The 22,539-nt window shown below is 39.7% G+C and overlaps 1 protein-coding gene and 1 long non-coding RNA gene across 4 annotated transcripts in view; one reads left to right on the top strand and one right to left on the bottom strand.

Moving 5' to 3' along the window:
- Window positions 1-5,962: 5,962 nt before the first annotated feature.
- LOC146509064 (uncharacterized) lies at window positions 5,963-11,786 on the bottom strand. Of its 2 annotated transcripts, XR_014876963.1 has the most exons (4): window positions 11,392-11,786; window positions 11,119-11,241; window positions 8,458-8,529; window positions 5,963-6,831 (listed from the first exon to the last, which is right to left on the bottom strand). It is a non-coding gene; the product is annotated as an uncharacterized LOC146509064 (long non-coding RNA). The 2 variants fall into 2 exon arrangements; XR_014876962.1 differs by lacking the exon at window positions 11,119-11,241 and having other exon boundaries at window positions 11,392-11,773.
- ntrk1 (neurotrophic tyrosine kinase, receptor, type 1) overlaps window positions 11,633-22,539 on the top strand; it is a 108,444-nt gene continuing 97,537 nt past the window's right edge. The window contains exon 1 of one of the 2 annotated variants that reach the window (XM_085178293.1): window positions 11,633-11,642. The gene's annotated coding sequence lies outside the window, so the exon portion shown is untranslated. Of the gene's footprint in view, window positions 11,643-22,117; window positions 22,278-22,539 lie in introns of those variants that run through there. The other variant, XM_085178292.1, reaches the window with a different exon arrangement.

Genomic DNA, 22,539 nt, shown 5'->3' with positions numbered 1-22,539 from the left:
CACTCACCATATGTGTTGGTCACACTGCCACAAACATATATCTGAAAAGCCCAGTGTATGGTCGCTTTCCAAAAGTATGTTACTTAAAAATAGAAAAATGTTAAGCAGTTTCATGTAAGAATGTATATTTTCTACCAAAATGGACCCACAAGTCACATGACAGTTTCTACCCAAAACCACACACTGTATATCAATTATCACATCTAATTGACATAATGCTTCCCTAGTTGCTTACCCTAACCATTAAAAATAAATGCCTAACCCTCAGTGTTGGGAAGGTTACTTTTAAAATGTATTCCATTACAGAATACATGCCCCAAAATGTATTCTCAATTCTGAATACTTTGGATTACTTAATATATTATCATGCTGTTTACAACTACATGAATGTACTATTGCTGTGATTTATTACTGTTACTGAAGGTCCGCGGCTCCGAACCGTAGTAAAGGGACCTCTGGCTAATACGGTGGGTTCTGTGTCGGCTCGTAGCTGAAAACTAGCTTTACTTTGTTGTCTGGGTCAACTTTGCTAGCAGAGACAGAGAGAGGCGTTGAAAGGCTGCTCCAACAGAACTTATTGTTTTTGGAGGAAAACACGAACACGGTGTACAGTCGAGTCTTAATAGCTTACTTACAACTGGGCTCGTCAGGCTCTCTTCTTGGCTGCAGTGGTTATTATTATATTTACATGCTTCCAGCTCCCGTTTTTGCTCGATGACAGCTCGTACTTTTCCTTTTTCTCCCTCCCTCGCTCACAGACACATAACGTGTATGGCAGTCCATTCTCCCTGCAGCACGGACTACACTGCCTATGATGCTACATTCTTTAGAGCTATACCTGTAGCATTCTGCCTGTTAGCTTAGCACAACAACAACAAAAAGGCCTCTCTCACCCAGGAAACACGCAGAGAGAGAGCGTCACTCTGTAACCATGGCAACCGTAACGCTGCCACCTGGAACAACAGAACGTAGCTGTCAAACAAAACCCAAACAGTCCTGACCCGCCACAATATGAAACAGGGAAGTACCGCCGTGTAATCCATTTATTTCAACAAAGTAACTGTATTCTAAATACCACCTTTTTAAACGGTAACTGTAACGGAATACAGTTACTCATATTTTGTATTTTAAATACGTAACGGCGGTACATGTATTCCGTTACTCCCCAACACTGCTAACCCTTATCCTAAACCTAACCACAGCCTAATTGTAACTCTGACACTAAAACCACATTTTGAGTCTCAGAAATGCCGTCAATCTTGTGAGGACAGTCACTTTTGTCCTCACAAGTATAGAAACATTTAATTTTTCTGTCCCCACAAAGATGTCTAAACAGGTACAAACACACACCTGATAATTAGCGACACACATCAACTAATGACTCAAAGCTCAGCAGACAGCTGTTGGGCACAGCGCTTTGTGTTGACATCCGCCTGTCAGTCAAAGCTCCAGAGCCCAAATAACAAACTGTAAGTCCCAATAAAAATTAAACAATTAAGTTATTAGAAAAATTAACCCTTTTATATTTGCCATTTAGGCGAATTTAGCTTTTGAAGTCTAAAATGTCTAAAATTACCGGGCAATAAGCATGTCTGTTCCTGCTGTAAAGTTGAGTCTGTGGACACTGGGCAGCTCTTGGAGTGGGCATTTGAAGAATTACAGTTTTTAGCACTTTGGTGATGTTTCATTTTTCCGCCACACAGGTTGCTGCATGTTTATTTTTTATCTGTTTGTTCATTTTGAGCATTTGAGGAAAAATGACATTGCTGCTGCATTTTTCATGGTGTTTGGGCACTGCAAGACAAGTCCCATATATTTCCAGTTACAAAAGACAGATATCACTACAGATGGTACCTTTTTTAAATCGGCTAACTCACAGCAAAAGAATTAAGATGGATAAATATCACAGGGATTCTCACAGTGCAAATGTGGCTGTGAGAATATATAGTATATCAGAAATCTGTTCGCTATTTTTATTACAAATTATATCAGTAAGGAAGCTGACTAAATATTAACTGATAATTTATGGCAAAGGGGTGGGATTAAATAAGTGTTTACTTCTTCCCACTCCCTTTCAACATGTAAATTAATAATTTTTTTTGTATGTAATTTGTACAGTATTTTTTTTCTTTCTTATTTTCTTTTCTAAATGTACTTGTATAAATAGCTGACCTGATTGGCTACCTCCCTGGACTTTTTTAGGGGGGAGGTAACAATGTTTAAAACAATAATAATATTTATATTTATAACAAGGTGCAATAATAATTAATGTGCAATAATAACAGTGTGCAATACAAATACACTTATTCTTCTTTTTTATTACTAAGTTATTATACTGTGTTGTGTTGTTTGTGTTGCGTTGTGATGTGTCATATCGTGTCGTGTTGTGTTATATGTAGTGCCGACGTAGGACAGTTTTCCAATTTCATTGTACTATTGTACTATGTATGACTGTGCAATGACAATAAAGAGTTATCTTATCTTATCTTATCTTATCTTGTATATTGTTCACATGTTGAAATTAATTACCAATCAATCAAATCAGGGATAAACATACATATTTGATTTTGTTAGTGATAAAATGTGAAAAAAAGTGAAACGTCTGAGCTTAATGTTGATTCAACACTTTTAGGCATCATCTGATGATGCTGCATCCCAGGTTTAGTAGACAGATGTGACTAACTTCATCTCACCAATGAAGTTAGTCAGGTCTCGTATTCATAGATAATCAAAACTGCATATTTTTATATTGTCGGTAATATATAGTTTAATATATAACCCAATGTTGATTATTGAAAAAAGAAAAATACAACTTTAAATGTTCACAAAGACTGACAGGATTTCTAAGGTTATTCTTTAAAAGGTTTTCTTTAACTTACCTTTACATTACCTTGGCCTTGGCCTCCAGTACTACTATGAGGAACCTTGGGGTCATTTATGGCCTTCTTTTGTCTGTGTAATATTGATAAAATTAGTAACATCTGCCTCAGGGTAATCCTGAAAAACAAGTGCATGCATTTGTTACTTGGAGGCCGGACTATTCTACAACACCTCGTTATCAGGTTGTTTGAAAAGCCCCCTGAGAAGCCTGTAGTGTTAGGATGCCTGGGTCGTTGACCCAGAGGTTTGAGTTTATGATATTATTTATTATTTCTAGTCTTTGGTTTCTTTGTCTGTGTTCTGTCTTATGGTTTACGTCTCGGTTCCCTCTGTTGCAGTGCCTGCATGTGAGTCTGTGTTTTTAGTTCAGTCTGTGTTGTTTCCTGTTTTATTTTGAAGGTCCATGTCTGATGTTAATGTATCTGGTTTTGCTTCCCCTGTCTCGTTAGGCCTGATTTGCCCCAGCTGTGTTTCCCCCGTTACCCATTCCCTGATTGCTCCCACTGTGTATTTAAGCCCTGTGTTTTTCTGTTTCTGTGTCTCGATCTACCATTTTCGATGCTGTGTGGTCTGTCTGCTTGCCTGAGTTTATTTGGAGTCTCAGTTTTGTTACCTTTTTTGAGTTTACATCGTGCCTCCGAGCGTCTGCACTTTGGGTTCACCATTCCTGCCTGCACGTAACATGTAGTTGATCTAAAATGCTGCAGTGAATGTATAAACAAGGAGTTGAAACACAAAATGTCCCGAACGATCAGGCGCCATCACATCTTAAATACCTCACATTATCAGAGCCCTGTATGGATCCAACTCTTTCTATTTTCAGATCAGGCTTCATACTTTCCTTTTTGATAAAGTTTATATTTAGGGCCGGATCAGGTGACCCTGCACCATTTCTTAGTTATGCTACTACAGGCTAAAGCTGCTGGGATGCTTCCATTGATGTACTGGGCAGTTGTGTCAGTGTCCACAGGTTTAAGTGGCACTATTGCATGTCATTAACATCTGTCTACTCCCTTGTTGTTTGTGTTCTCTCCTTCCTGCCATCCCTGTCAATGGACACTTAACTGCTGGTTCTGTTGGACATGTCTTCCTGTTAAAATAAACGTTCTTTATCCCCACTGTTACCAAGCTCTTTAACCAGGACTGATAGGTGCAAGAACACCAAGGACTAAGGTGTGTCCCCCCTCCTCTGCTTGCAGAGTTTCTCTTGTGTTTCTTTGTATGTCTGTAGACAAAGAAGGTATTGCTTATATGGTTAAAGTAAACACACTGACTTTCTTTTTCTTCTGTTTTCATGTTTTTCTTATTTTCATTTGCTGTGATTTTGTGCAGTGTGCTTCCATTTTTATGTAATCTCTCCTAGTTTCAGTACTGCCTCACTGACTCCCCCCCACACCCCACACCCACTCTTTTTATTGAGTAAGATGTATATTTCCACTGATTACAAGAGAGTTCATATGATGTAAATGGTTGAAGATCAAATACCCACCATAATATATGATAATCAGTGTGTAAGTGAAACAAAATTTCCAATCAACATTTCAGCGTCTACATTTCAACTTTTCTTTTACATAATTTATGTGTGAATTACTGTAAATTCCCCTTTTAAATGAAAGAACTGGCCCCTGCAGCAGTCACTGGTCTCTACAATGATAAGATAATAAGAAAAAACACAGTTTGAAAGGTTTATCATATAATCCTGATAGTTGTTGGATTACCATTATACTGTAATTTTATAGACCTTTTTGTAAACCCCATAAATCATTGTAAAATGAATGAACGTAATCTAGATCTTTATTTATATTTTTTAAAAAATGCATTTTTCACCCTGTTGTCAGTTTTCTTGACATCATCGCTGTACTCTGAACTTATTATTTCTCTCTTTCTTGTCACTTGTATTTTTACAGTAATTTCTCACAATCAGCAGGTCCAGCATCCAGCCTCTGGTTGAGAGACTGAATATTCTTCAGCGCACAGGCCAAAGCACTGCAGTGCTGCAGGATCAGGTCAAATCTCTGGTTCAACACACCGGAGAACTTTCAGCAGGTGATGTACTAGACTCCACCTAAACTAAGGCCATTTTAATCTACAGAAATAACAGTATTTTCCTAATCCACTCAGAGAACGCCATTATTAACAGGTTTGAAAGCCATCTTGAGTTTGAGTTAATTTGCTATTTAAAATTTTTTAAATAATCCTTTAACCCTCATTGGTGGATTCAGATCCGTAATTAAATTAAACAGACACTCATCTGTTTAATCACAGCAACCTTTAGGTTTAGAGAAAAAAATCTCCACAAGCATGTAAAGAGGTAGCAGATGTTTTTATTTTTCATGTTGACAGTTTTAGCCGATACATAGCAAAAATGTTTTCATGAATATGTTCACAACAAGCTTCCGAAGCAATACACTGTAAAGATGTGCTGCAATAATGATTTTAACACTTAAGGCAGTTTGTTATTGAAATACTTCAGTTTATGATAAAAAGGCAATTCTAATAAGTTTAAGTTAACATTTTGTGTGCTTTCGGTTTGTAATCATCTCACATCAACACAGAAAGGAAGGAAAAATACATCACCTACACACGCCCTCCATTTATGGGCCTGGACTCAATCCCTATACAGAAGACATTTAAATATAGATATCATTCTGAAACAAAATAGAATATAAACTCTTGACAATAGCAAAGAAAAAGGCTGATATCCTTTCCATCTTCCCAGTAGCATTGGTATTTTGCATGCTGCGAATGAGTTTTATTGCAAACAGTACATTATGGGTCCCAGTTAGAATAAAATTAAGCTTGTGATCCGAACTTATGCCATTTCTAAATCGGGATAAAGGTTTACACAACCTCCTTTTATTCTAATAGGTCTGCTGCACACAATAGTAAGGCATCAGAGTGCTTCGCTTCCTATGGAGGAGACTGGAGGACTTTACTTTTTTTAAAATCCAGTGTCTCAAAAGAAAATCTGTGTGTCCTGAAAAAACATGAGTTAGTCCTGCAGCTTGTGTCACACAGCAATGCGGGAGACAATGATTTGTTGTCCTTTTAAACAACAAACAACAAAATCACTAGTCTTCCATGCTGCTGTGGACTTCCACATCCATACAGTTAAGGGATTCACCTCTTTCACCCATCAAACAGCTTCTTTCTTTAACTTCAAATACAATAATTTTCGTTCCTGATGCAAAAAGCATCAGTTAAATAATCACAGGGTTAAGCAGCTAAGTACATCTGAATAAAACACAGTTAACTCTGTTGGGTTCTTCTAGTGTTGATGTGTCACTGCCAAGTTTTGGGCCATACTCAAGGTGGCCTCCTTGAGCTAACATACAATCCAAATCTTCCTGTAAAGACAGGCGCGGGCTGAAGGAGCTTTCAGGGAAACCACCTTCATACAAAGTTTGCTCAGTTGAAGGCCGGAGCTTCACAGCAGAACTGGCTGTGCTTGGCGGCCTTCTCCTTGTGCTCACAGAGATTAAACGATTTCAGTTGGCAGCCTGTCAAGAAACCATCTGTAAAAGTGCTTGAAACCAGTATCAAAAGAAACACGCTTAAAAAAAAAAAAAAAAAAAAAAATAGACAAACTGTGTGGGTTATTATTTCAATTACTGCAGTTATCTCTGTGTGACCATTATCTTTCGTATTTGAAAGGAATCACAAAGCCTTCATCTTACATCTCTGCTGGCTTGAATACAGAATTTTATTCCTTTTTGACTCTAACTTGTATTATTAAGTACAATTTTACTCCTGCAGTTTCTCTCTCTTTAAATATGGAACTAGCGGAGGGTTAAGTGTTTGCGAGCGTGATGTTCTGGAGGAAGGACGAGGCCAAAGGGATGGACGAAGGCACGGAGGTTTGAGGCAGGGCCCGGGGTCACCGTCAGGGTTATCTGCCGGGTACAAACGGTGTGATCCAAGGCTCAGCGCGGCTCCTGACCACCCTGCGAGCTGAAACAGAGAGAAAACACCCTCTAACCAGCTGTCGCGTGGTGTTCTTATGTACCAACATCAACATGAATAAACTCAGCTGTCCATCAGCAATGTGACTGCAAGAAATGAACGTAAGGACTCCTCTGAAATGATATGAATAGATTTGAAACATTTAGCACAACAATTGGAAATAAATCCCTTCTGATTAAACAACAGAGTAATGTAAAATGCTGCAGTGTGAAGGAGAGCAGCAGTGTGCCTGGTAATTGCTTTAAGTCATATTTTAAGGAAAAAATTTCAAATCTCTGCTCAAAAGACGAAGCTTCTATTCTTATCGCGTAATGAACAATTAATAGAAAACAGGATATTCTAATATTCCTTCATTGTTTAGACCAAACTAAAAAATAATCTCCAGATTAATCGATAAAAAAAAAAAGATGATTAGTTGCACTCGTGGAAGCAGGAACAAACGCGAACACTCTGAGGCTGTGTGATCTGTCGCCACAGGATTTTCTTCATTTTCCGTCTGTTTTCGTTAAATACTTTAGGAATCTGAAAAATATGTGTATTATTTTCCACGAGAAAGAAAAACAACACCTTTATCTCCCTGAATAAACCAACTGCATTAATTTAACGCTGCACCTTGTTCCACAAAGTCAACAAAGTCTGCGGATGCAGGTAAGTTGTTTTTTTTTTTTTATGTCATCGATAATGATCAATAATTTAACATCAATAGGAGCGTTTTGGACCTCTGCAGTCAGCTTTTGAGGGCGGACGGTCTTTTCTTATTGGCAAATTGCCATTTAGTTAATGCTTTAGCTGCATAGGCACATATTACAGCAATGGAAACATTGCGGTTAATGAATTACACGGGCACGTTAGATGCTCGTGTTATTTAAGACCAGCGCTTTCACTTTATTTGTTATATTAGAGCAATAAGCCTATATATTTAAATGCTTGCAAGGGAAAAAAAGCCGTTTGCAGTGAGATTATCCTCTTTAGTTCAAGCTGATAAAAACAGCTAATGGCTCAAATCTTCATTTTTTTTCTGCCCCTTCAATTTGTGTAAAATTTCAGTGTGTAAACTGATTCCAAGTACGTTTAAATCCCACTATTTATGCAGAGAATGTAGTAAGTATTTACTGAAACTTGAGAGCACATCAGCCAATAGCGCTGCCATCTCACCAGACCATCTGAGTGAGTGTGTGTGTGTGTGTACATACAATGAAACCTGATTCGCTTGAGTGTGTATGCCTGTACAGAGTGTAAGATGCATGGCAGTCTTAGGTGTGTGTGTGTCTTAGACAGTATTATTAGTGCATTTAAGCACCTCTCATAGTGAATAAGTGAGAATAGCCTGATTTGCCAGGATGTTACATCTCTGTGCAGCAATTTGATGCCAAATGCGAGGATGCAGACACAGAATGGACCAGTTGCACAATTGAAAATCAATAAGAGAAAGTCGGTGACATCGACAGACAATGGCAAAACGGTCACAAATTATTAGTCTTTGGAAAAGCAAACCTAGATTTCTGCAACGCAAAATATTTAAAAGGCGACAAACGAAAGATAAGAAAAACAATACAAGAATATTCAGTGTAATGAGACGCAGATTTCTTTCACGGTAAAATTGGTGGCACTTACCATTTCTGAATTAGACACCTGGGGTCATCCACAAGGGCGTCGATTCCCGGCGCACAAAAAAGAGCAATTTCACTGCCCGAAGAGAAAGAAGGTGAAAAAACCCCTTTACTTTATAAAGGAGAATTGAAAAAAATTTCAAAGGCTCTCAGAAAAGATGCTGAAATGATTGAGTTGGGGGGGGGCGGGCGGTTGAGAAAATGGAAGCGTTGAGGGGGCCAATCGGTGAGACCTAAAGACAACAGAGTCTGTATTGGCCTCTGAGGAAAAAGGCACAGTCTGTCTCCATTGCCCAGTGGAGAACACTGATAGATGTGTTTTTGCTGGCATGGGTTATGTTTTTACTCAGGACTGACAGACAGACAGCCCCCATGCACACAGGTGCTATTCAAGGAAACTGTGTAAAAGTGACGTCACTGAGAAAAATCTAGCCCATAAACCTTTTCAGCACTTAAGCTCCGCCCACTACATGTTGCTCTGTTCATATTTTTTTTCCCATTTTCTCCATTTTTCTCTCTCTGTATCTCCACATCTCTGCGCTCTTTGTCTGACTATCTCTGTGGGTTTAGCTCTCGCTTTATCAGCCTCTCGGTCCATAAAGTGCATTTCAACAAACTAGGAGGCCATAAACACTTGCAGTAAACCTACAACTAATCTCTTTATCTTTCCATTCCTGTCTTCATCAATCTCTTTATCTGCCTCCATCTCTCTCTCTGTCACACACACACACACACTATAGGTTGAACACACTACACTATACAAATCACAGTGTTTGTTTTCATTCCTCGCCGGCACAATATGTTTGTTGGGCTTTTGCAAAACGCACGCAGCTCCTGATGTGAAACCAACAAACGAAGCTTACCCTAATTTTCATAACCCTCCAATTTGGAGCGAGGCTGCCTCTCTTGCTCTTTCTCTCTCTCTCTCTTTCTAATGCTGAAACACCACTTTGTGAAATTACAGTACAATTTTGAAAAGTAGAAACAGGCAGCAGGCAATTCAGGTGCTCAGCCTCCGCAACAATGGACTGCTGGCCTTGGTGATGGTTGCTAGGCAATGGAGGAAATACAATGGCCTCCTCTGAAACCAAAGGCCCTTAAGTGGACTGACAGGAGCGAAGGCACACACACACACATATATACACGAACTCACAAAACGGAGCGATGCAGGGAGGAGGAGAGTGCAAGTGAAGCCGTGCACCTCTATGCGTAGACGCTCGACCGGAATATTGCAGTTGCCTGCTCCCGACCGGGTTGATCAGGCAGGAATCTGTTCGTATTTGGAAATCAAATCCACAGATACGTCCTGGACACATCTGTGCATATATGAACCGTGCCACATGCACGTACTGAAAACACAAGTTGAGCGGTCTTTCTGTTTTTGCACACAGCTTGGGAAAACCCGATAGTGGCAGATAATGTTTCAGACAGAGCGATGTATTGACCAAACGCATGGTCAATACAGCAACAATCAGTCTGGCAGGCTGTCTGCCCCTCCATCTGTCTGTTATTTTTCCTTATCCACCGCTCCGTCCTTGCATATCGCCATTTACCTGCTGCCTCTCTCATCAAACATCCACCCAATCAACCAGCTAATGAATCAATAATCTGAACACAGTCACCACTTCAGGGAACGTAAACTTGCTCAAGTACTGTACTTGAGTACAGTTGTGAGCTACTCGCTCCCTTATATAGTGTATATCTAACACTTCACCTATGCAGATTCAGAATACGATAACAATTAGGATTTCCCCAGGAGGGAATTTAGACATTACTCTCAATCATTTGTCACAGTTCAGGGGAAGTTCCTCAGTAGATCCAGCGGTTAACACCACTGTATCGCAGGCTAGTAGCAATATAAAAGCATCTTTTATCCAGGTTCATGGTAGAACAAAATATTAAAACCAGGAAACTTTCCAAAAGATAAACAGAATAACAAAAGGTAAATGGCATTTTCTGTTCTGGAGTGTTTATTCACGATAACATTGTCCTGTGTGAGCAGTTTGGACAGGCACTACAAAGAGGTCGAGTGTGTTTTCACCGCTGCCTGATAAATGCAGTGCATGGCTCATTAAAAGACGTTTAATTGTAATAAAGAAGAATTGTAAAAATAAAATAAAGACAATTTATGATTTATTTTCTTAAGGGGAAAAAGTGGATTCTGTGTTTGTATCTCACCCTCAGTTTCCTCTGTGGTCTTCCTCTTTCGCCCAGCCTAGCAGCTCCATCTTTGACATCCTTATATAGTCATGATCCCTCCTCTGCACATGTCCAAACCTTCTCAGGCTCACCTCTCTAACTTTCTCTCCAAACAGTTCAACCTGAGCTCTCCCTCTGTATGCATGTCTCCCTGTATACTCATTTCTAATTCTGTCCATCCCACAGAACACTTCCAGCTGTCTTTTTCTTTGTGCCACAAACTCCAAACCACACATCATAGCAAGTCTCATTACCAGCTCATAAATCTTTCCTTTGACTCTTTCTGCTACCGTTCTGACACTGGTGGTCTCCACCCACTCCAGCCTACCTGCATGCTCCTCACCTCTCTTGTGCCCTGTGCCTTGACCCCAAGTATTTAAACTTGTTTTGCTCTCTAATCTCACAACTGATCACAAAGTTCTCTGTGAACATTATAGTCCACAGAGACTCCCTTTTTTGACCTCACCTGTCAATCACTATTGCAAGGTGTAACCTCAGCCCCATCTGTCACTCCTACTGTCTCACTATCCTCATACATGGCCTGCATCAGCCGCATGCTTTCCTGCCACTCCTGGCTTTAGTTCCAAAGCTAATGGAATATGAAACAGGAATAAAATCAATGCATACAAGACAACTTCAGAATACTATATAAAGGCTGAAACCTTATCAATGTGCACATCTCAAATATGCAACAAAATATGTCCCCACGCCTCAAACAAACAAAAAAAACCACACTCACAATCTTTTAGTCTTTGCCAGGATACAGGTGGGTTTTGTCTCCATCCGCCCTTGTTCATTACTTCTTAGCGGATGAGTCAGTGTTTGATTGATAGCAGCTGGACGGCCGGAAGCTCTGCAGGAAAAGGAAACAAGAGCGAAAAATATATTAGCAAAGTTGGCTGAAGTGTGAAACTCCAAACTTCTGTTTAGACTTTCTGGTTTTTGAAAGAGCCACAACAACTTTTAAAGGGACTGAAGTGACATTTGCCGGTGAGTTTTCAAGCTGTGCTGCGGCGGAGTAGCTAATTAGCTATCAAGCCTGCTAAGTGACAGCAGCTGTGCCTTTTCCTCAGTGAAGGTTTGTTTAGCGGCAGTTTTATTTGAACGGGAATGTCAAGAAGTGTGCTCATATTTGTAAGTCGATATGAATATTATATTATTATTTTACATTAGGATGTTATTACCACATGGGCTGCTGTTCACAGGTCGCGGTTCTTGATTGAGTGGTAGCAGGCTACCAGAGGCCTGCACTACAAAGCAGGATATAATCTGCATCCGGGTACTTTTAGGGTTAACTCGGGTTTTCAGTACGACGAAGGTGATTCAGTTTTTTACCGGGTATATCACCATGGCAACTTATGCTGCAAACTAACCTGTTTCGGAGGTGACGTTACAAATGTCTTTTTTATTGTTTATTTTTTAAACCTGTCCTGCAGGCAGAGTCATGGTCTGAATGCTTTGTTGTGCCAAACACATTTGCTTTTCCAACACTCTCTGTAGACTCTCTCTTCTTAATGTTTCTATTTTATTTATTAATTTTAATTTATTATTCATATTATTGCCTGGGGATATTATGCTGGAGCGGACTGGGGGTGAAGGCCAGATTGGCTAAAAGAAGAAGAAAGCAGAGGAATAGAAAAAGTAAAGGGACAGAACAAAAAAGAGAAAAGGAGGAGGGTGAAGCAAACGGACACGCTGGGCCACTGCTGCAGACGAGCTCTCACCCAGGAGAGCTGACAATCTGAGGATACACGTCCTGATACCTGAGCTCCCACAGTCAAGGGTGGGAGTGCCAGGGGGCCAGAGGCAGTGGGCAGCCGACCCCACTCCATGCTTTCCACTCCACGGTGAGCCAACGATGGGGACTTGCACCTCTGAGAACCTCTCAACACCCGACAGAACCCCCACAAAGAGGCCCAAGCCACCCTGGAACACAGTCTCCAAGGTAGCAGACGAGCAACACAACCAAAACACCCAGTCAGGTACCCCGCCCCAGGCAGGGTATATGAAATACGGCTGTAGAAGACGAATATCTTTTTCAAGGGAGAGCTGATATTTTTTGTATCTACAATAAATACAAAAAATGGCACAAAAAGGCACAAAGCACAGCAGAAGTGTTTTTTAGGGAGACCGTAACATGACAGGACAGTAGCAGAAGCCAACAGTAAGCAGCTAATGTATCTACAGTATTATTTGACTTGTCATTAAAACACATTATATTTCATGTCTTTCTCCCTCACAACACTCATAATTCTCTGCTTCTTTGTTTCTCAGTACAGTCTTTCACATGTTTTGGTTTCTGTCATTTTCACCGCTGTTCCTCACATTACTGTCTCCCCCAAAAATACTTAAATTGTGTTTTTCAGATTTTTTTTCTACTTCTGCTGTGTTTTATTCAGCCCCTGTTGTTTTTGTGTGGTTTTGCAGCAATTTTCAATTGGTTGATGTTTTCTGAAGTTGCACTGACCTCTCAAGGCCACTGTGTATTTACCCCTTCATACATCCTGTTAACTAAAGCCTATTTACTAATATAAAGAAATATATTAGAATTAAAAAAAAGCACATACAAACATCAGCAATCACTTTTTAGCAGACAAAATGCTGATCATTCATGATTTTATCTCTTTTCATTTGGATTGCTGCAACAGACCAATCGGCTTTAGATTGCCTTCAGACTCAGAATGCTGCAGCAAGAATGTTATTAGCAATAACAGAAGATCCCATATTACTCATGTTTTGACTTCTCTTCATTGGTTGCCAGTAAATTTTAGGTTTCATATAAAAATTTTAGCTTTAACTATTAGAGCGCTACACGGTGAAGTATGTCTTTGAACTGTTGAAACTTCATGCTTCTGCCAACAGCAGGTCAGAGGCTGCTGTTGGCCCCACGTGCCTGTGTGGATCGGGCTTTTCAGGCAGTGGCACCAAGGTGTCTTTATGCTGTACAGACTTTATTGACTCATTAAAAAAGCAGCTGAAAACATTTCTATAAAGATGAGCTGCAAATTAATTTGTTTTCTTATATTTTCATTATTTTTTTTATGTTTTTATTTTATTTTTCTGCTTATTCTCGTATGACTGAGCCATTAGCTTTTTCTGAATTTGGAGGTCAATGATTTGTCAAGCTAAGTGTGTCTAGTGGGGGGAGGGGGGTTTCCAGTTGTGTCAGTTCAATGCAAGTTTGCTCGGCTGAATGTCTGCGCGATTACAGTCTCAAGAGGCTGAAAAACTAAGGCGACTGAACTGCTTTACGTTTTTTTATTTTTTTTATTTAAGACTTTCACTCTCGTGCAAAAGGCTTCTTCAGACCTTTGCTCAACTAAAGTGATGGACCCGCTTATTCAAAGAAACTCGATTATGTGTCTATACAGTCTTCCTATTTTAGTATTTGTTTTATTCTTTTATAAGCTAATTTTATTATAAATACAACTATGTTTACTGTTATCTGTATTTATCCCATGTGCTTCTTGTGCTTGTATGTCTGAGCTCTGCAAGTTTTTTACTTTACTAAAAACAAATTTCTTCTGACGTTTGTGCTTTTGGTGTCAGGTAATCGGAGAAATGGATTTCCCACTGGGAAAATGAATGTGGCCTCTCCAGGTTGGAAAAACATCTTAGAAAGTCAGAGGTAATTTCCCTGCATTCATGTGGCTTCTTGGGTTGTTAGAATTCATGAATTGCAACTTTTTTGTATTCATGTGGCATCAACATGGACACAAGATGGAAAAACTGTTTCAATTTTCAGTATTTAAAGTCTGTTGATGGCTGTTTCCACCTCTCCAAATGTAGCTCACACTAGGTGGACAGCAGCTAAATGTTAAAAACCTAGTAACAAATTAAAGGTAACCTTTAGCAAAAAAAGCAATAATATTAAACAATTATTCTGACAAACCAAGTATAAACTTTCAATTCAGTTTTCTTTATACAGCGCCAAATCACAACAACAATCATCTCAAGGCGCTTTATATTCTAAGGTAGAGCCTACAGTAATACATACAGAGAAAAACCCAACAATCATATGACCCCTATGAGCAGCACTTTGGCGACAGTGAGAAGGAAAAACTCCCTTTTAACAGGAAGAAACCTCCAGTAGAACCAGGCTCAGGGAGGGGCGGGGCCATCTGCTGCGACCGGTTTGGGTGAGAGAAGAAAGACAGACAGACAGTGAAGACTTTCACTTTATCCATCCGTCTATTATCTTCCCTTTATTCTTATTAAGGTCGTGACAACATTTTCCTGGGAGAAAATATAATTTCCTGTGCCACATGTCCTGGTCTGAGCATTTCAAAAACTGCGGATCTTATGGGGTTTTCCCATAGAGAGTGGTCCAAAAAAGAAAATATGTGGTGAGCAGCAGTTCTCTGGTAGAACATGCCTTCTTCATGCAAGAAGCTGTTAGCTGATTTGAGCTAACAGAAAAGGAAAAGTAAGGCAAATAATGAAAGTATGTGGAAGAGGATGTTTGAATGCACAACAAGCTGAACTGTGAAGGAGATGGTCTACAGCAGCAGAAGACCACACCAGGTGCAAATCTGTCAGCTGAGAACAAAATGCTGAGGCTACATTTCACACAGGCTTGCCAGAATTGGAAAATTCTGATGAGACTAAGGCTACGTTCACACTGCAGGTCTTAATGCTCAATTCTGATTTTTTTGATCAAATCCGATTTTTTTTGTCTGCTCGTTCACACTACAAATAAAATGCGACAGCAAACGCGCTCTAGTGTGAACGCTCAAAGCGACCTGCATGCGCAAAAGAAGACGTCACACACAACGCGCTCTGTTTAGACCCAGAGCAAACAGTATTGTTTGACTGATGGCCTTTAATATAAAGACTTCGGATTTTACGTTTCCCAATTTTTGCTTTAAGTTATTTTGTTATTTACATAATAATGTAAATAACCTAATAATGATCCTTATTGCTGTTTTAGAGGAGCGGTGCTTCAAAGGATAGCTGCAGATTTCTGTCAGAATCTGCAGATTATACAGTACAAATAAAATGTTCACGTTTCTCCAACGTTGTCTTCCCAACAGTTTCACTGACATCTACATGGGATGGCCAGGAAGCGTTCGCGATGTCTTCTCCGGCGCTGATAATTGGCGTCTGTCTTGTGTCGGTGACGTAAAAGACGGATTTAATGCGACTTGACCGTTTCTAAAACATCAGATATGTATCGGATTCAGTACCACATACGAAAGTGACCCAGGTCGGATTTGAAAATATCGGATTTGTGCCGTTCACACTGTCACACCATGATTGGATATGGGTCGCATGGGGTCAAAAAAATCAGATTTGATGCGCTTTCGCCTGCAGTGTGAACGTAGCCTCAGTTTCTGCTTGTATCAACAGTGCAGTCTGGTGGTGTAATGCTGCGGTGGACATTTGGGCCCCTTAGTACTAAGTAAGGATTGTTTTAACACCACGGCCTACCTGAATATCGTTGCTGACCACATCTGCCCTTTTATGACCACAGTGCAATCATCTTCTGAAGGCTGCTTCCACCATGTCACCAACCTCAATTCTGGTTCTCAAAAAACAGTGAGTTCACTGCATTCAAATGGCCTCCACAGTCACCAGATCTTCATCCAGCAGTCACCTTCGGGATGTTGTGGAGCAGGAGATTCACATCATGGATGTGCAGCTGACAAATCGGCAGTAAATCTTTGATCTCTGATAAATGTTTCCAGCACATTCTTGAATCTGTGCCATTAAGAATTAAAGCTTCTCTGAGACACAAGGGGTCCAACCCAGTACAACAAGGTGTACTATATAAAGTATCCAGACTGTGTGTGTACATTATTTCCAGTTAAAATGGTGGTCTATGTTCTGTATTATTAATAATTGAGACAGGATATCCATAATAATACAGCTGTAGCTGTGAGCACAGGCCCCACCCACCCTCACTTCAAATCTTCCGGTTACGAGCAGCTGCCAATCAGAAGAAAGGTGTGTTAAGAGAATGCGGATGGGAGCTAAAAATATTGTTTTTGGTTATTATTACTATAATTATTATTATTTGGTTAGATTATTTAGGCTAGTCTGCACCAGTGGAGATTATTTTCAGCTTTGAATTGTGCAAACTTGAGGAACAATTGAAAATACAAAGCTGAAAATGAGCTTAAAAGGTTCCTTTTAATGTCCTGTTTAGAGATGGACCGATCCGATATTACGTATCGGTATCGGTCCGATACTGACCCAAATTACTGGATCGGATATCGGCGAGAAATAAAAAATGTAATCCGATCCATTAAATATCAAAAAAGCACCTCACAAAGCTTGCTACATGGCGTAACTCGGCTCATAACCGTAGCACGTCGCTGCAGTATGCGTCACATGATAGAGCCGCTGTGTGTATTTGTAGCCTTGCTACCAAACCAGCATTTCATCTCCGAGGAAGTTATCCCAGAGAGAAGTAAAGCAAGTGTGTAAGTTCATCTCTGAATGTTTGTAAAGCATTCCCACGTTAAGCTTAACAACAGATATATGGAGCGACTGCCTCTCGCTCTCTCTCTCTCTCCTGCTGCTACTTCAATCGTGAAACTGCTTAATGATCAGCTGATCGGCTTTTCTGTCGAGAGTCCGTCTCTCTTCTTAGTTTTTGGCCCACTTCTCACCAGAAAGAGGAAACCAGCGGCTGAACAACAGCAGCACTATTAAGCTTGATAAGGTGTTGTTAGAATTTATTTAATATTACTTTCTACACCAGGATCATTTTCTACAGCTGTCGGCTGGTAACTGTGCAGGGGCGGATCTAGCAAAGTTTAGCCAGGGGGGCCGATAGGGCATTAACAGGGAAAAGGGGGCACAAAGACATACTTTTCTTTCTTGTTCTCATTTAAAATATCTAGCTTTTAATAAATAATTATCTGAATCTTACACCCAAAGTTTTAATCTGATGTAAAATATATAGAAGTCTATTACTGTATATAGTAACTGTTAAGTCTAATATACCCTAGTAAGCTATACTACTTTTTCCTTTGGGAAGATACCATCTGTGCAGTCTGCAATTCTGTTGAAGAAAGATGTTGAATCTATTTAATTATTCTTGAAAAATAATTTCTTTCTGTGCATTTTCCCCCTGCATCAAATTAAATTTGATTACATCGATTAAGCATCATGAGGTGGAGGGTGGTTCCCTATTTTTTTTTTGCTGGGAGTTTGCAACCCTATTAGTTAGGTTGCTTGATATTTCTGCTAAGTACTCTTTAAAATACCAGAATAGGGAGGATGGAGCAGTTTAACTTTATTAGATTGATCAGTTTTGCTGAACTATGAAATATTTTGTTGTATTTTTTACATACAGGTATAACAGAATAGCTTTAGTGTTGTTATTTATTTAAACTTGAGTATAAACTTATACAAAATGCAGCAAGATATTAAAAAAACGTTTTATTGATTAAAAAACACACTATATCGGATTCATATCGGTATCGGCAGATATCCAAATTTATGGTATCGGTATCGGACATAAAAAAGTGGTATCGTGCCATCTCTAGTCCTGTTTAAACACATTAAGCAACAAAACAACACATCTTGTTGTTCTCCACTCACTGAACAAACTGTAAGAATAAAACTGAGGCTGATTTTAGTTGTGAGTCACTGCATGTTCTGCATGTGACGCATACTCTATATAATTTAAAAAACACAGTATTTTGGGGTGAATGTAAAAATCTGTTTCTTTTTGGGGAAAATTCAGAATTTTTGCTTCTCCACGTGTGATTTACGGAGCAGAAATGTGTGATTTTCCTCATTAAGTTACATGTGAAAATCCTGAGCTCAGCAGCAAAATGAAGTCAAATTGCAGCGAGGTCTCTAACGCAGCATCAGTCTTCTGAGGAATATAAAATTGCCACTGTACTGTACTTTGTACTGTTATTTTGTCACAGCCAAATCAGACAAGTGCAGTTTGGCAGGATGCGTTTGACCGGCTTGAATTTAATGATAATGCGACGTATAAAGATACATTATGCTACATTTTTTCCCTCTCATTCTGTGATCTTGTTGAAGCATTATCCTGTAGGTTAAACAGAAGTGCATCAGTGAAAATAACATCATTAAATGCACATTGTCTGGGCGTATATCAAATATACTTACGTGAAATTAGCTGTATTAAGACAACAAAGGATTTATTCAAGAACACAACAAGACTGATGGTAATGTCTTTATTTCGTGAACAATAGCATCACAATTTGGAAGTGCAGCTTGGATAATTACAGCCTGGAGCTTTGGGCTTCCTGGCCATGCCATAAAATGAGTTGCCAGGCACATGCTGACCTTTTGTGATATTTTTAAAAACCCTGAAAATACTAAGAAGGCCAGTGTCTCTCTGACGTACTCCCCTTCCCCCCTCAATCTCATTTCCCCCCCACACATCTCCCTCATCTACTGGAGAGAAACTGAAGCACCACTTCAAGCCGGCGCTATTATTTGCTCCTTTCGAGGCCCGGCCCCTGAAGTACCGCACTCAGTTAGGACCTGTAATGTAGATTCCATTTCAGCTGCTATTAGGCCTCATCCGTTATAGCAGACCTGCGTGTTCGTTATTCCTCCACTACTCTCTCCATCCTCCACATGCGTCCATCCGACCCCCCCTTCCCCCCCCCAACACACACACCACCACCCCTTCCTGCTTTCTGCTTTTGTGCTGCCATCCCTCAACTCATCCTCTCATTCCTCCTCAGTCCTCCACCCATCTGCCCCCCCATCCCATCCTGCTATCTCTCCACTCCACATCTGACCACCCCAGTTTCTTCCTCCCTCTCCCCTCCATCCATCCACTTCACTTCGCTCCACTCCCATCCCCAGCCTTGCCCCCAGGGGAGCCCTGCAAACTGCTTATTCAACAATCGGCTGCCATAAAGATATGTAATGACATTTTCGAAGGCAAAGAGGCCTGTGTGGTTTTTAATTCATATTTAATGGCTGTCAGGCTAAATAGCCCACTATCCTAAATGGGAGAGAGGCTGCTGCCCTTCCACTTAAGACTGAAAGCCGTCTGCTTGTGGATATGTGCTGGTTGCACAGAGCTTCTGCTGCAGCAGTCCATTTCTGTTTGTTCCTATTTTGGAAAAATCACTCAAGGCGCAAAGAGGGACTCCACATCTTTAGAAACAAAGATGAATTTTTTATTCATATCTCACAGGATACTAATGATTTAAAAAAGCGTTCTTGCGGTTGAGGTCGTTTGAATGTGTGGTTCTTTTTTTGATTGGTTTGTTTAAAATGATTTAAATCAAAAAAGTTCCCAACGTGATACCCTCAAAATGTGCTAATTTTAACATGCAAAATATATTTAATGAAGGCATGCAGTATTCTACCATCATGCTTTGAAGATTTTCTGAGCCTTTGAAATTCATTGAGTTGGTCAAAATGATCCCCTTTTAATTTGCCTTAGTTTTTCAGGATTTTTGATCCCTCGTAAGAACAGGAAAGGAGTTAAAACATTTTCAAAAACACATTGAAGCTCTGTTAAAATAGTGGATTTAAAAAAACAAACAAAAAACAACGCTTGGTATGAGTCTTTGTTTCTGTTGCTATAAATCATTAATAGGAAATTGTTGCAGTTTTGCTGTTAAAGCTATGATTGATGCCATCACATCCATGCAGAAATTCACATGATTTTGCCTTTAGATTGATTTGATTTGTTTTTTGTTAGCCCTGAAAATTTCGTGTAACTATTTTCTGTATTTATGACGTTATTAAGGCTCAATAACTTTAAAAAAACCAAAGCGTATTCGACCTTACTCTGAAGGAAAATCCCGAGCACTGTGCAATTTTTTTGAGGTTTTAAAAACTATTAGAAATAAATACTTTTTTAAATCAACAACCAGAAAAATGCACTTCTGTTAATCAGGGTGACACATTTATTGCCTCAAGTAGATGCAGATGAGTGGTGCTGCTACTGAACTACTCTAACTACTCTTAATCACAACAATTGAAGATACTACTACAAATAACAGTATAGTTTTCAAATAAACGTGTACATAAACACATTTGATATCCCTCAGATTTATATCTTAATATTGGCTGAATATCATACACACTCTCTTTGTCTGCCTGACAATCTCCTCCTTTTATTCCTCTGAACGCCTGCAAATATCACTGTATGTTGCACTTGTTCACAGTCCTGCTCCCGGAGAGTTTTTCTTGTGATTGTGCACATGTTTGGAGTATGTCCAGTTAGAAAAGGCAAAGACATTTCTTTCCTTCTTAAAAATAAATAAATAATGCAGGCGGTGCAGAAATGCTCCCTGTGGAGGGTGAATTTATGTTCTTTCTTATGAAACTTCTCCATCATTAATGAGAGAACAGACCAATAGATCTCACGAGGGAGTGTACTCTCCCTGCATACTTGCTTCTTGGGTTGTGAGGTGCAGCAGGCCCCCCACTGATGGTGACAGCCGTCCAGCCACACTTTCAAGTCATAAATTCACTGTGATTGTGATTGCTGTTATAACTAACCTCTGGAGTAGCTCGCTTGGCATCTTACTGAAGGTTGTCTCAACAGCTTTAAAATGCAAATGTTTTCATCCTGAATTGGTTGAGAAGAAGAGACGGGTTTAATAAAAGCTGTGTTTCTCTGTTTTGTCTGTTATTTGCTAAACAAACCACTGTTTTTCATTCATTTTGGAAGTGATGTTTGTGTTTGGGAGAAAGTCCTGGTCTTACAAGTGTAGGAGCAGGTGAAATGTAACTACTGTATTCTACCAATGCTTTTATTTTAATCTGATAAAAAACATAAATCCATGTTCTGATCGTATCAAGTTTACAAGAATAGAATTCTTTCATGTGTTTTCATTTTCATCCATTTGTCTCTTTGATGGACCTCAAGTGTGCGTCGGCTATGAAGTTAAATATGTCACAAAATGCCAGAGCTTGTCTGCATTTTGCGACCTGTCTACCTTCCCATTGGATAATCTTGCCCAGCTGAATATATGGACTGTCATATATGAGAGCGCTGTGCTGTTAAACCCAGGAAAAATCAGAGGATGACAAATGTGCTTTAACCTTAAAACCTCTTGCTGATTATTTGTTTATAAAATAAAATCAGGATAATAAATGTCAGTTGCTGGCATTTAGTAGCTGCTCTTATTGGTAAAGAGTAAATAAGCAGGTAGTGGTTTGGCATCATAATTCAGCGGGATGTCTGGATTTGTGGCGGTTCCCTTTTTTTCCACAGAAAACAATTTGCTGTTAGTTTTTTGACTTCATTTGATTCCATAGATCTGATTTAAATATCGTGTTTTGGTCCAAACTGGAATATTTTGTGCAGACACGTACAGTAATCTCACCTGGTTAATCGTTGAAACTGCAAACCAAACTAAAATCTAAATACTATACAAAAAATAAAACAATTAAGACTCTTCCATTGCTATGAGTGTGTGCTAATTAGCAAATGCTTTGCTAAAAACTGAGGTTGCACAGCAGTAAATCCTCACATTTATGTTCCTGTCATTACATTGCAGACTGTTCTGTTGCGAGAACCAGTCGATTTACTCTTCGTTCTCCACGTGCCGATCAGCCCGTGGTCGATGCCTGCCGCTTACCTCCATACAGACGGGAGGTCAGAGGTTTGAAAGGTCGGGACTGTGTGCAGAGTTTCCCCCGGCTGTCTGGAAAATATGAGTAAGTGAGCATTGATCTTTTCCTACTTACTGTAGGTTCTTTTAAGGCAAGGCAACTCTGGAAGCAACGCTAAAAAACTAAAGTATAAAAGGAGAAAATAAGCAGTCAGAGATGACGCGTAAACGCTGAGGGGAAAATCTGGCATTTGCTGGCTGATTTGTAATAATTACATAGTAGGCGCAAATTAAAACCTTGAGGGCCGTTTATAATTTTAGATTGCACTTTTGGCCTAATATTTGGCACAGCAGGGGGGTCGACACAA

The sequence above is a fragment of the Neolamprologus multifasciatus genome, chromosome 11 (assembly GCF_963576455.1).
Source record: "Neolamprologus multifasciatus chromosome 11, fNeoMul1.2, whole genome shotgun sequence".
In the NCBI taxonomy this organism is placed as follows: Eukaryota; Metazoa; Chordata; class Actinopteri; order Cichliformes; family Cichlidae; genus Neolamprologus; species Neolamprologus multifasciatus.
This window is presented reverse-complemented; position numbering and strand designations above follow the sequence as displayed.